General features: G+C 38.8%; 1 protein-coding gene across 3 annotated transcripts in view; it reads right to left on the bottom strand.

Moving 5' to 3' along the window:
- Nucleotides 1-14,755, bottom strand: part of LOC107663405 (semaphorin-6D-like) — a 173,899-nt gene that overhangs the window by 93,324 nt on the left and 65,820 nt on the right. For all 3 annotated transcript variants that reach the window (XM_016453628.1, XM_016453637.1, XM_016453645.1), the window contains one exon: nt 9,465-9,575. The gene's annotated coding sequence lies outside the window, so the exon portion shown is untranslated. The remainder of the gene's footprint in view (nt 1-9,464; nt 9,576-14,755) is intronic.

Below are 14,755 nucleotides of genomic sequence, written 5' to 3'. Positions count from 1 at the left end.
ATATATATATATATATATATATATATATATATATATTAATTCCCGACCACAAACTTTTGAATCATAGTGTATGTTATGTATATGTGAAACAGGATGTGTGTTATGAAACTTTTTTGCCATATAGAGACGAAGCAAAGGAGGAAGCCAGACAAATCAAGTAGTGAAGCGTTGAAAAATAAGAGGGAACTTGACAGATCAAAGAACAGAGATCAACCAATCAGAGGAGTTCTCCAGGTCTTTAGACATTCTTCCACCTGAAGAGAGTGAGACAGGTTCTGTCTAGGTTTAAGAGTGAGATGGTCCCATCTGAAGCATTTCAGGCAGGCAGTATTATTCTGAGCAATAGGATGAGCAATCTTCTTACAGAGGGGAATTCTGCATCCTTCATGGTGAGGAGACACTAATGATTCATTGTAGGGCTGTTAAAAAAAATGTGAATTTCGAATATTCGTCGAATTTAAAATAAAAATCCACATTTTAGGTGTGCGTTAAGGAGGCAGCCTTATCAGTGGCGCACGAGATGCAATGACGATGTAGTCTAAGTGTCATTGCATTTTAATGTTTTTGTTAACCATGTAAAATTAATGCAAGTTCAGCTTTGAAAAAAACATATCTCGAGACTTTATGGCGGGCTTTTTCCCCATCCCACTGCAACTCGTGTTTTTAAATGAAAAATATACTCTGTGATTGGCTTTCGGCCCTTTGTATTAAACGTTGCATACATGATGCTGTTTTGTTTCTAGTTGTTTAAGCAACTTAATTATAATTGGTTTATAAACATTATTTTAAACATTATGCACTTTTTTCACAGATAGTCGTGCATTTCATTCTTTGAATAAACGTGCATTAGTAATATTTTGCTCGATGCGCCCTCTTGTGGCCCCACGAGAGAAGCCAAAAGCTTTTCTTCACCCTAACTGAAATTATGCATTTTAAATTAGAATATAATTCAAATTTTGATAATATTTAAGTAAAAAATTCGAATTTAGTTTTTCAGCCATTTTGACAGCCCTAATTCATTGAGGGTTGTGGACATTTAAAGCAGAAGAGTTCGCTCAATGACAGAACCCTGCACTCGGCAGCTCTTGAGAAACATCCAAGCAGAGTTACCGCACATACGTATATCCAGGCAGGATTAAAGTTGAAAACAGATTCAGTGTTTATTTTTCTGCTAGATTCACGTTGATTCACACATCGACGCACCAAACGGCTTGTCTCTTTCTCTATGGCGGTTGTGAGAGACATCCAGGACTGACAGACCTGATCCTAGATCAGCAGTGGGTGAATCCCGACGGATGCGTCACATCAGAAGATCAATATACCACTTAATGCTGCACTGTTGCTGAATAACAATGGGCCGTGAGAAAGCTTTTCACTCACCACCTCCCAGCAGATACCAGCTACAGCCCATAATTACTTAAGCAGACGGTTATGGGTGCTACATGTCTGGAATGATATTGCAGTAAGGTCGCAGAGAGCTTTCGATGGTATCTCAGTCAGGTCTTAGGAAGGATTTTGCAAGCATGCTGCAAGGTCTGCTGGAAAATAAATGAATCTTATTAAATTGAAACATGCTCAATATTATTTAGCCGGAGAACTACCAAGCTTCTCACAGGAACATCTACATTCATCAGCAGGATTCAGGTGAGTCATGTGGTTGCTCTAGGGGGCATTTAATTGATCCAAAGTAACAGGAAAGACTTTTACACTGTATTTCAAATAAATGCTGTTTTTTTTTTACGTTCTATTCATCAAAGGAAGAAAAAAAAACATATCACAGTTCCACAACATTACAAGGCAGCACAATTGCTTACAATATTGATAATAGTAATTTGTTCTTGAGCACCAAATTAGCATATTAGAATAATATCCGAAGGGTCATATGACACTGAAGGCTGGAGTAATGACTGCTGAAAATTCAGCTTTGCCATTTGAGTCGGGCTTAACTGAGTGTGAAACTATCACTCTTGAATTCAGGGTTCCGTGTTGTTTGTTTGTTTGTTTGTTTTGCGCAGTTTATTCTTTGTAAGTTTTTTGAATGTGAGAAAGAAAAAAATAAATATCCTGTAAAAATGTTTGCGAAATTATATGGTAAACATTTTAAAATATATTACAATAGAAAACAGCTATTTAAATTGTAGATATATTTCACAATATTTCTCAATATTTCACAAACATTTTTACAGGATATTTATTTTTTTCTTTCTCACATTCAAAAAACTTACAAAGAATAAACTGCGCAAAACAAACAAACAAACAAACAACACTAATACTGATAATAGAAATTTCTAAGACTTTTTTCAATGATTTAAAGATTTAATGACTTTTTGTTTAAAGTCCTGGAAATAACAATTCTAAAATTTCTTGACATTTCAAGGTTTTCCATGACTTTGAATTCAAGAGTGATAGTTTCACACTCAGTTAAGCCCGACTCACACTGTGCGATTTTGGCCACAATTTGGTCGTCTGAGACAAATTTTGAAAATCCTAAAAGATTCCTATAATCCTAGGCTAAAATCTGTAGTCTTTGATCGTTAGTTTGACATGTTCACCGACAGCTGATTAATGGCCGTTGCGATCAAATTTTACCTCCAACGAACTTCTGGCAATGTCAGAAGATTTGGCGCACAGTCCTGCAGTGTGACATCTCCTACGACGAACGTCAAACTGTCTTCATTTTCAAGACAAGCCATGATCAGAATTAATGCTAGAGATTTCTTCTAACCGCATAAACTCCGGTGCTCTCGTCCTCCGCTCACGGAATTCATATGATTTGTTGCCTTTGCTATGATAAACACTGGTTGCGCTGCTGTTTTCATGTGGATGTGTAGTACTGCTTGCATTATTCTGCATAAATACGCCGGTATTGCCGCCATTCATATACTTTTAATGATAGCCAACATTACAGCCCCGTGTGCAATGCAGCTCGCAGTCACTGAACGTGTATGGGTTGATAAGGTAAAACTCCGGACAAGTTTTCTTGCGAGCACCCGTTTTTAATGTGTCTTGACCATAGACTGTATAAAAACATGAACATAGTGTCCGTGACGTCACCCATAGGTTTCCGAAGTGCGTTTTTGAAGCTCAAAGTGGGCGGAGCCGGCCGTCGCCATCTTGGCAGCGTGTCACCACACGTCACTCGGGTAATCGAAAATGGGCAAAGAGGCGGGAGCTGGTTGCTGAAACCATGCCCACCTAGCTCGACGGCGGTGACAGCAGCGGCAATCCACCTGTCACTCAAGTGGCCACGCCCTTAATTATGCAGAACTTTAAGGCTTAATATAATTTAAACGGATGACCGGTGACAGCAACGGCAATTCACCTGTCACTCAAGTGGCCACGCCCTTAATTATGCAGAACTTTAAGGCTTAATATAATTTAAACGGATGAGTTATAAAAAAATTCACCCCCCCTCACAGTTGTCATGAAGGGCAAAATTAGCGTTATAGACCAAAATAATTTTTTGAACCAGGCTGTAAACATGTTTTTTTCTGCTATAAAATTTGGGCATTTTAACATGGGGAATCTATGGGATTGACTCCCTTTTGCAGCCAGCCTCTAGCGGCCAGCTGACGTATTGCAGTTTAAGTCACTTCCGTGTTGGCTTCACAAGAGAGAGCGGGAGGTTGGCGCTTGGTCTTGACTGTCATATAAAGGACATATAAAGCATCTACTAAAGAAAACATTTAACAACTCACGATAAATCTAACAGCTTTGATCAGGAAAATGCTGTTTATCTTATGCTTCTCTATAGCCGCTTTTCCACCGAAATTACCTGGAACAATTTGTCCCAGGAACTTTTTTCCCCCCAGACCTGTTGCTGTCTGCGTTTCCATTATGGTCTAAAGCAGTGTTTCCCAACCGGGGTGCCGCGGCATCGAGAGCAGGAGTGCCATGTAAAAAATCCTTTTTTAATATTTTTAAATTGCTAAAATGTTCAAAAAAGCATCTATTATATAATATCCATTTCTGATGTCGCAAATAATTAGAGATGCACCGAAATTTCGGCTGCCGAAAATGAGTTCAGCGCTCAGGTTTCACTGTAATTAAATAATGTTTACATATGTATAAAAGCCTACATTAAAATCTGTCATATAAATTGGTCTCTTCATTAGAAATTAGCCTACTGATTGCCACCATTGATGGACAAAAAAATTTAATAATGTTAAAAATATCAGTATGACAGTATATTCTGCAGTTCTTCCCTGCTGTACCGAATATATTTTTCAAAGTATCATATCGAAGTTAGAAATTCAAGTATTGTGACAAAATAAATTTTGTAGGGTGCCACAAGTTTGTTAAAATTTCCAAAGGGTGCCGCGACTAAAAAAAGGTTGGGAAACACTGGTCTAAAGTACCGTGAAGAATAGGCAAATAGTCTGGTGACGTAGGTCTGCGCGCGTTTCTCAATACCAAGTACGCAAACATTTTTTTTTTGCATCCTCGGTAGGTCGGACTTTGTGAGTTCGACTCGGGAGTGTGAACTCCCGTGGACGGGACGACGCAAGTCTGGTAATTCTGCAAACAGCAGCATACTTGATAACGTCAGTCAGCTCGCCTTGGCTACTGCAATTTTCCTCACTTAAATATGATATCAAACACCACTGCCTCCTTTCGTTTTCATTTAAACATATTAATAGCCGCAGAAATGTAGCCTAGTTCAGGGAATGTATATAGCCTACATTACAAAGAAACTAAATATTATATCAAACAGTATTGCCTCTTTTTATTTTCATCTTAACATATTAATAGATTAATAGAATAAAGACCAAAGATTACCTGTTAGATTTACCCAAAACGAAATATATCTCATGTTTAACCACTACAGAGACATCAGAGCCAGCGGCAGATTCCAGAAGATCTGGCCGACATGAGGCGCTCCCTCCTCGGGTTTATGAGCGCTGAACGACCGCGGAAACATGAGCACTGAGCGCCCGCTGATCGCGTGGAGCTCACGTCACCGAAATCGGCAAAGCACATTTTCAAGTAGGCGCTCTCTTTATAAATAAACAGCAGATTTTTGTTTTAAACAACTGCATTCTGGCCTGAAATACTTTTAAAACTACATTTCATGACACAATAACAGTAATATTTTGAAAATTATCCGAATAAATGGTGGCTGAAATACAATGCTGAGTGAACTCAACCAATCAGCATGCTCAGCGCCCAAGTCCCGCCCCCTAAAGTTCCAGATCTTTGAAAAAGTACTACCTCGCTGCAGGGACTTTCTGAGGGGCAATTTTTTACCCGGAACTTTATTTAGATCCTGGTTCCTGCGGTGGAAACACACAGAGTACCGGCCCAAAGTCCCTAGTTCCTGGGTAAAGTTCCTGCGGTGGAAACGGGGCTTATGTTTTTACTAGAACTCCATATTATTCCTCACATTAATCCACCAAAGAGAAAATTGAATCTTCATTTGTGATTAATCTAAATGTAACCAATTTGTTAATCAAATTGAATATGGCATTTACTTTGACTAAAGTCTATAGCTGTATCAAATCCAACATCTTTTAAAATCTTTTATAAGCTCAGTTACTAACTTCACTCTCAGCCAGTGTGGATTTGCACAGTACGGTCTATATTATTATATTTTAAGTCTGCATTATAAAATGCACTGTGTCAAAGTGACTGAGTATAATCCAGTGGTTGCCCATCACTAGTTGTTGTGACAAGACAGGAGGAGGAGCAGAAATGTGGATTACAAAAGTACGGCAAATATCTATTGAGACGCTCAACACTCCCCCTCTGTCCTATTGACAACCGAAAATGGCTTTGCCAACCTGACTGACAACTTTGTCTACCTGACAGAAAGCATAAAGCAGAGGCACAGAGATTAGACCAATAGAGCTGTGGAGATTACACTCTCCCATTATTGTACATCATATCAGATTGTGTGTGTGTGTGTGTGTGTGTGTGTGTGTGTGTGTGTGAGTTGTTTGGGTATCTATTAGGATTACAGAAGCAAGACGTGTGTGACTCTGGAGGATATAATTCTGTCAAGAGTCAGAGTTCTGCTACAGGGTCACCCCTCCTTGGAGCCATCTGCATCCTCCTGCCTGTTAGTCTCAGGGCACTGAAGCTCAGAACTCAAACAGGCCCCGGGCGACGAACGCACACGCATAAATACACCAAAAAATAACTAGACGCTGGTGGTTAGGAACCAGGAAGTGATTCCTGGGTGCCAATCTGCTGGTGAAAATGGAAATTTAACCCCAAGCTTTTCCTGCGCAGCCAAGTGCTACCCTGTCGGAGTGTAGAGGAACCAATCAGATGATTAGGTTTGTGTAGCCGACATAGAGTTTGCTTGAATCCTACTGTATGTACCAGAGCATAGTATGCAGTAGGGCTGCACGATAAATCGCATGCGATAGTTAATGCTGCTCAATGTGAAAGCCCGCAGGTGATGGAGATTTACCGCTGATTACAGAACCGGCTTTACTGATAAGATGTGCATTAAATATCGCATGCGATTTATCGTGCAGCCCTAGTATGCAGGGATGGTTCACAGAATATTCATTTTTGGGTGAACTATCCCTATAAGTAAATGTTAAATCTCAAATTATTCCAGTTATGCATTATCACTCCAAGCCAAATATTTATAACAGGGTTTTTCAGTCATAGAAAACAAGAGAGAATATTTGACTTTAAATGGCATACAGACTGTCCAATCAATGTATTCAAGCCTAAAGTGCTGTTCCAGATGACTGCTCTGAAATTTCCTATTCGCTGGGTGAGATTTTTCTATCCATTGTAGCCCCGTTGTGGTGGAGAGTGAGAGTATTAGACGGCCAGAGTCATGAAGTCAGAAGGCCAAAGAGTCAGAGAATCTGCTCTCTTTTCCTCACAGCAAAAAAAAAAAGGCACACTTCTCACATAGCAGAAAATCACACTTACTGTATGTTTGAATGTGTGGTGCCAGATATGAAGAGGAGTGAAAGAGATTCATCTCTTAGGCCCCATTCACACCTGATTTTAACATCCATCTCTAGTGTGCAGCTCTAAATAGAGGGGTCCAACGCATCTTGCGCAATCGGTTCACTGAACACATTTGGAGGAGTTCGCCAACACATGTGGTCATGTATATATAGTGTAAACGCTAATGCATCCTGTCAGCGAAATACCACCCACTCATGTAACATGTAATCATTGCAAGACATGTTGGAGGATTTTACATTCTCTGCCAACAGGTTTCAGCTTTAAAGTCAACATGAAACAAATAAATTCAGCAAATTCACAAACCCATTTGACTTCTGTAATGTGACGTATTTACGAGATATTCAATGAGAAACATCAGGTAGGATCTGATTTTACCAATCTGTAATTGATTGGATTATTAAAAGGGGGTTTTCCATACCGAAATTGAGCCAGAAAGCAATTGTGGATGACCACTTTCCTCCTACACTACTTCCGGTACCCATTGGTTGAAAATGCTAGTGGCCTTGATGACGTCAGCATAAAGTTACTCTAGTGGCAGAGAAAATGATTATATTTTGATTAAGGACTATAAAAACAAACATTTTTGCCTTTGAATAACATGTCAAATGAATTATATACAAAATGCCCAGGAATTTAAAGTAAAGAGGGTTTTGATTTCATGTTGACTTCAAAATAATATAACCTTCTTTTTGCATATACTTAAAGTATGCATGCACAAGAATTTGATTAAACTAAACTACATAAAACCCGTCTCTTTCTCATTTCACTTTGGGATTCCCATCAGAGCACAAAAAACATCTACATTTTTAAGCTTTCACAAAGTTGGTATGGGCCTTTCCATTGGCACACTTCCAGACCTGCAGGGCTCAGCTCTATACCAGGTCATCCACAACACACTGAGAACCTTCGGGATAAACAGTGTGATGCAATTTGACTGAATACCGCTCCGAGTGATTCTCTGTGGCCATCAATGACCTTTGGATGAAAATGTGGTTTCCAGGACAAAAGGGAAGAATAGAGAGAAATCTAGAATGAGAGTGCTTACACTGTTGTTTCTGCTCAGAGGTCAGCAGCAGGGAAGTGAAAGACAGAACGAGTAAATGAACAATGGTGCGGCTCAAATGATGTGAGGGCATGTCAGTTTTAGTCAGAGCCAAGTGTTTAACCAGAAAAAACAAAGGTCGTTTCATTGCACGCCAAACACCCATTATACGTTTCTTTACGGGGTGGGTGGTATGACCCACTATGCTATGAAGAAGAGTGGAATGATGGGAGATGTCGTTTTTACCATCCAGAGATGTCCGAATCATGTTCACGGATGTAATTAATAAATTTTTTTTTTATTACCTGAATTTTCCATAGTTATTCGAACAGTGAATAAATTATACAGAGAAAGCAAGCAAAGAACATTTACGTTGTCAAGGAACAGTATGACTGACTTAAGTCTAGTGTGAGTTTAAGCACTCTCAAAAAACTCCCCTTATAATCAAAGCTGTCTATACACTGTTTGATGAATGAATCTCCTACTTACATCATACGCACATCTGCACTTTGTTGTTTATGATGAGGGAATTCGCAAGAGAGCAGAATTCAGTCAGCGAGCGTGCGCACTGAACAACAAAACTCCGGTGTTTCAGCGATGACTCATCTGAACGCCTCTGATTGGCTGTCGCATTCATAAGCTCAACAGACTCGTGTGTGATTGGTTATAATGCGCAACACTGTAAAAACGTGGAAAAAGAATCATGGTGCAACATTAAGCAGATCTAAATTTAAGGCTGCAGTCAACACTTTTCATTTCATTTTCATTTTATTCGTGACAGCCGTAATGGATTTAATTTAACTGCACAGGAGCATTTTTGTCCATGTGTGTTGCATAGTTTCTAAAAGCGGAAACGGATAGCGCAGATATTACATCTTTGATAGGCGACAATGAACCAGGACGAGCCATTATTTAAAATTAAAATTTATTTTACAAAGGATTTACAAATCCTTGGGAACTTTTGGGATAACGTAAGTACACAACTGCATGAAATATATCACACTGTGCAAGTGGTTTTTGGATATTTTATTATGAAAATCTTACATATTGTGCCTACAAAATCTTACAAAATGTTCCTATTTATACTGTGATGTAAACGGCATAGCAGAATCTCTACCAGTTGCTACTGATATACTGTATACTGACGTATCGTCCAACCTTAGTTCCTCTAAAACAATGGGCTAATGTAGTAAACTGGATGAGCGCAGATATCTCTCTGTATCTCAAGTGCCCATCAGTCACGTTTCCTTAACGACGCAATCCGTGAACGCAATCCAACTAGAGTGGGTTGCATCAGATCTGACAGGTCGATCCGCGTCTGTTAATTCTGCTGATCTCAAACTGATGCTGCGTCTCTGTAAACTGCTGCGTCTACAATTGATTTTGTCTGCCATGACGAAGAGAGGAAACACGAACTGGCGTGTCTATGATGACAGGCAGGAAACCTGAATCACTGTAAATAGAGGGAGACTAATTCAAAACTCACTGTTATCCTTTCAGGAGAGGAGCAGTGGTGGAAAAGCTTTGTCTCTCACTGGTGTTCAAGAGGGTAGATGGCAACACGATGGCAAGACCAAAGAGATTCTCACTCGAGATCCTGTGAAAAAGAGAAAAAAAGAAACAGACAAAAGTAACAAATATATTTGGATCTGGCTGTGTTGGAGATTTGTAGACTAATAACTGCTGGTTTGTAGGTGACTCATGTTGGCAGGAAATGTGAACCGGCCGGTGACCCGTGACCGAGGAAGATTCAGAATTCACCACCGCTCAGGAAAAAATCCCTCTAACGCTCTCTCATAAACACACAAGGCATAACTCTAAACAGGACCAGATGTTTCTGCTGGGGAGCTGAACTCCCATCTGTGTGTGGAAAAACGAAAGCAACAGCAACTTTCCATTCATTAACCCGCTTCTGTCAAAAAATGGCAAGAAAATCTCGGCGGCAATTTGTGTTTAATACACAAGACATACTGCAACTCTATGCATTTCTATATGCATCAATCTATTCATTCATTAACCTCATGTGGTGTGGTTCCTTCGATAGAGGAACATTAAATTTTAATAGAGGGGTCTTATACAGCTGTGCAGCACTAAAACAGAAAACGGTACAATTCTGTGAATCACGGATTCAATTAACCGACTGTGGTATTCCATACTCCTGCATCTTTTAAAACCCCTGTTGAGGTTGGGGGGGGCGACTGGCTGGATTTCCCGGAATACATTCGTGCAAGGCTATCACATTCTGACCGCAGTTAACCCTGCGAACCGCTAGTGAGTTATCGCATGTAGCTCAGGCATTTAACCCTCTCACCCTCCTCTTTCCATCACTCACACCCCCCATGTCCCAGCCGGGGGGTTGATCGGTGAGGGAGGGGGGAACAGTCATTGCTCACAAGCCTGAAACTTGTGTCTGAACTCAACCATTTATATTACGCTACAGAGGACAGGAGTAACAAAACAAACCACAGAGAAAGACACACAGATCTCTTTTCCAGAAAATACCAGTGTCATCTGTCTAGTCGTCTAGCAGTATTGGCAAGTAATCAACTTGAATTAGTGACATTGCTAACTTAGCTACTTTTCCAGTAAAGTATTTGTCATTTTTTACATGTATGCCAGGATACAGTACGTTGCGTAAATGTCATCATCAGCATAGCACGCACACAGCTCGATTTTTCTCATCATAGGCAATTAATATTTCTCTCTTCAGGGTAGTTAGCAATTAAACACTGTAGCTAGCTGTTGAGTTAACTTATTAGACAAGCTAATGAACACAAGATAATGTAACAATTTAGCATAAATAAAGCTAATATTGTAAGAGAAAAAAAATCATAATGAGATAAAACGTCGCAATGTGAAATAAGGTTGTATGCAGTCACAATTATGTGAAAAAAAGTCAATAAATAAAAAGAAAATTTAAATTGTGAGATTCAAAATTCAAAATATAGCACAACCTTAAGTGCCTTATTGCTTCTATAACAGTTAAATAATAAAAACACATCTTCATTCATAAAATATTTTAAAAGCTAGAATACGCCTGATATGCAAACATACCCAGTGCTACGGCTAAAAGTTAACATCTACACTGTAAAAACTGATTTTTGAAGTTGTAAAACAAAGATTATTGGAGTAGGTTTTTACAAGAAAATACTATTTCAGTCTTTCTACTTCCAAATGACATGTTTAATTCAAAGTGTTACTTGTCATTTCTTTTTTAAAGTTAGTAATTTCTGAGTGAAAATTTTCTTCAGCAATAGTTTTGAGTGTATGAGTGCAGTGCAGTAATATACATGGCAGCTAAATGAACAGGCATTTAGCATCATAGCTAATATTGAATATTTTAGCATGGCTGTAATAATGTATTGCCCGATTTGTGATGTGAATTACCTGTAGTAATTATGAATGCCTTGTAACTTCCCCAACGCTGATATTTTTCAGCTTCTGCAAAAGCTGAATGAGATTTATACACACACACACACTCACTGTATCCTGTGTTTATGCCTCACACTGTGGAGGGTGAACCATAGTTCATTCTTGTTTGGTCCGGTGGATGTCATTGGCTCTGTGAATGAGCAAATCCATCAAACACAGTTCATTTGAAATGAAGCTAATGTAACTACCCAAGCATGACGTTACACTGCAAAAAAATCAATACGCACTGTGGTTAGAGTGTGTTTCGGTTTGGAAATATGAACTCAAGGATAAAAAAGACAACAATGTAGAAACTCTATGATGCTGGTACGTCCCCTTTTGGCTAAATTACACATTTAATCATGGTATTTGTGTGTGCGCTGTGATTTCTTACTGTGGTCCCAGCATTCCCTATCGCTGACTAACTCGGGGTCAGTGATCTAATGGTCATGACACTATCTGAGCTGTACTGCATCTTGAAAGAATCCAATTCTAACATTACCATCCAAATTCTATTACGCATTTCTCAAGTGTTCTCTCTTTATTGTGACATAGTTGCACCTGTTATATCTTATGCAAAGGGTGGTCTTAAAGGGACAGTTCACTCAAAAATGAACTAATTGAAAATGAAAATTCTTAGCCTCATGTCATTACAAACCTGATGTCTTCTCCAACACACACACACACACACACACACACACACACACACACTCTAACAAGATCATAAAAATAGTCCATATAAGTTTATATTGGTTTTTAAAAAGACATGAGCGCGAAAACATAAGAGGATTTTATTTTTGGGGAGTAAACTGTCCCTTTAAATCACCATTGGATCTATACTAACCCAGTAAATTGTTTGTTTGCATTTTTGTAATAAATAAATCTCAGCTGAATGTCAGCTGTTTATGTTCTACAATGTGATTAGTGTCCTGAAAGTGGGCTGGTCTACACACAAACAGAGTTGCTGTTGTTGTAAATGCCCTCAGCGAGACACTGCTGACCAGAATTAGGCTTAGGATCAAGATTAGATGTAGAAAGGAATATGTGATCATATTCCATTTAGGAAACATGAGATTTAGAAGCACAGTCTTAATAGGCTAAGATTAGGTTTATGGTTATTAGTAGAGATCTGTATAGGTTTATGATTATTGGTTAGATTTAGGGTTGAGGACATTGAGGATTATGGTTTTGTTTGGAAGGAGTCATCTGCTGGCATTACTCAAGAGGGCTATGTAGATTACATTTTAAAATGTACTGAACTTTTTGAGATTAAACGAGTTTATGTAACCTTGTGTGACGTTTAGAAATGCTTTATTAATTTCTTTATCTTAAAGGAACGGTTTGCACAAAAATTCTACAAAAGTCTAAAGAGTGGACTACAAAAGTCATATGGACTACAAAAATGGTGTTTCTTTTTACCAAAAAGAAATGTCATTGAGGCCAAATTTGATTTTAGAGTTACACAGTGGAAGGGAAGATTTTCAATGAATAACATTACATTTCAGTCCGTTCATTACATAAATAATGATAGATGAACTGCAGTATTTCTTAAAGAGAAAATTGAAAACAAAGGTATGATTACAGTCCAATTATAACACACAAATCCGTAATATGAACCACTTTTTTATTTCACTTTCATTATATGGAAAATATCTGCCATTACATTCTTCAACATTTCCGGGGGTGAATAAATGATGTCAGAATTTTCATCCTTGGGTGAACCATTCCTTAAAATCTAAAACATGCACGCAACCATATCCTACTCTGTACCTGCTGTTTCTTTACTGCTACACACACACACACACAAAAAAATTGTTTTAATTTTTTATTGCAAATCTATGTGCAAGCGTCCTACTTACATTTTTTTTTTCAGTCTTCACTCACCCCATCTCTCTTTCATTCTGCCTCTCTGTTTTGGTGATGAATTGTCCCTGGTCTCCAGGAATGGATCTGTTAATAATTCAGACCAGGCCCTGGCATTGACCATTAGAGCCGAGAGGCAGAACTTTCAGCTGATAGATCACTAATCAGATTAATCGCTGTCTTTGAATGGGAAATGAAACAGAGTGAGGGACCACGCCGTGCATGGTAATATACTGGACCTTCCAGAACACTTCACCAACACACGCTTTCAATTACGGCAAGCAACCACCTACAGCTTGAGAGAACATTGCCCATGATTGAGTATTCAAGCAGCAATCCTAACATTAGCCGAACACAGTAAAAATATTATCCTGATAGATGTGTGTTGCACAAAATGCACTTGAGTAATTTGTGTAGCGACGGATGAGACCAATGCCTTCTCCAGACAAAAACATATACATCACTGTAGTTCAGATATACTAGTTGGAAATCTACAACTAAATTTGATCATCAGTACATTCAAATCCTGTTCCCCAGCTGTAACTTGACTCTAACTGAAGTGTTCTGAAGCTCAAGTATGTATGTATTTTTTCCACCTGAGCTTAGAAATGCAGGTCATTTTATATCAAGGCCATAATATCTCATTTCACCTGTTGATTTGTCTGCAAAATGATCAGATTGTTTCCTGGGTTCATGTACAGATGTTGCCAGTGGTAGCAGCTAATGACAAAGTCAAGAGTTTGGTGGGGTGTTTTGTGTGTCCGACTGAGCTGATGCCAGCTAAGTTACACAAATTAGAGTTCTCCATGGTGTGGAAATATTGATTAGTCACAGTTTGCTGTGAGCCCCGTACACAGATAATAGATTATACAAACATCCAGCATTACTTAGTTCACCCAAGAAGTGCAAATTCTGTCATTATTTATTTGTGTTATATCCAAACCTGACAACAAAAATAAACACCATAAAAAGTAGTCAGTATGTCTCATTGGGTAATATTAAAGGGCTCATATGATGCGATTTCAATTTTTCAAAGTGTTACAAGCTCTTGGTGCATAAAGAAGATCTGTAAAGTTGCAAAGACTAAAGTCTCAAATCCAAAGAGATATTCTTTATAAAAGTTAAGAGTCAACCACGCCTACCTAAAACGGCTCGTTCTAACACGCCCCCACATGTCTACGTCACGATGTGGGAAGATTTGCATAATGCCGCCCAAATGTTCACACAAAGAAAGAAGGCGTAACTTTTATTCTCGCTGTAGTATTGTTGTTGCCGCCATGTCGTGAAGACGCTGTGTTTCGTTGTGAAAGCGAAACTACTTTGTTTGGCCTTCCAAAAGAGGACACAACTAGAAATCAGTGGTTAAGTTGTATTTACAACACTGTTCCAGAACAGTTTAACCCAAATATTCAGATGTGTGAAGCACATTTTATGGAGGACTGTTTCCTGATCCTGGAAGAGTAGACTACAATGCCGGCTGTTCTGACTCAAAGACTGTAAGTA

This window comes from Sinocyclocheilus anshuiensis, unplaced genomic scaffold (assembly GCF_001515605.1).
Source record: "Sinocyclocheilus anshuiensis isolate Anshui unplaced genomic scaffold, SAMN03320099.WGS_v1.1 scaffold3274, whole genome shotgun sequence".
In the NCBI taxonomy this organism is placed as follows: domain Eukaryota; kingdom Metazoa; phylum Chordata; class Actinopteri; order Cypriniformes; family Cyprinidae; genus Sinocyclocheilus; species Sinocyclocheilus anshuiensis.
This window is presented reverse-complemented; position numbering and strand designations above follow the sequence as displayed.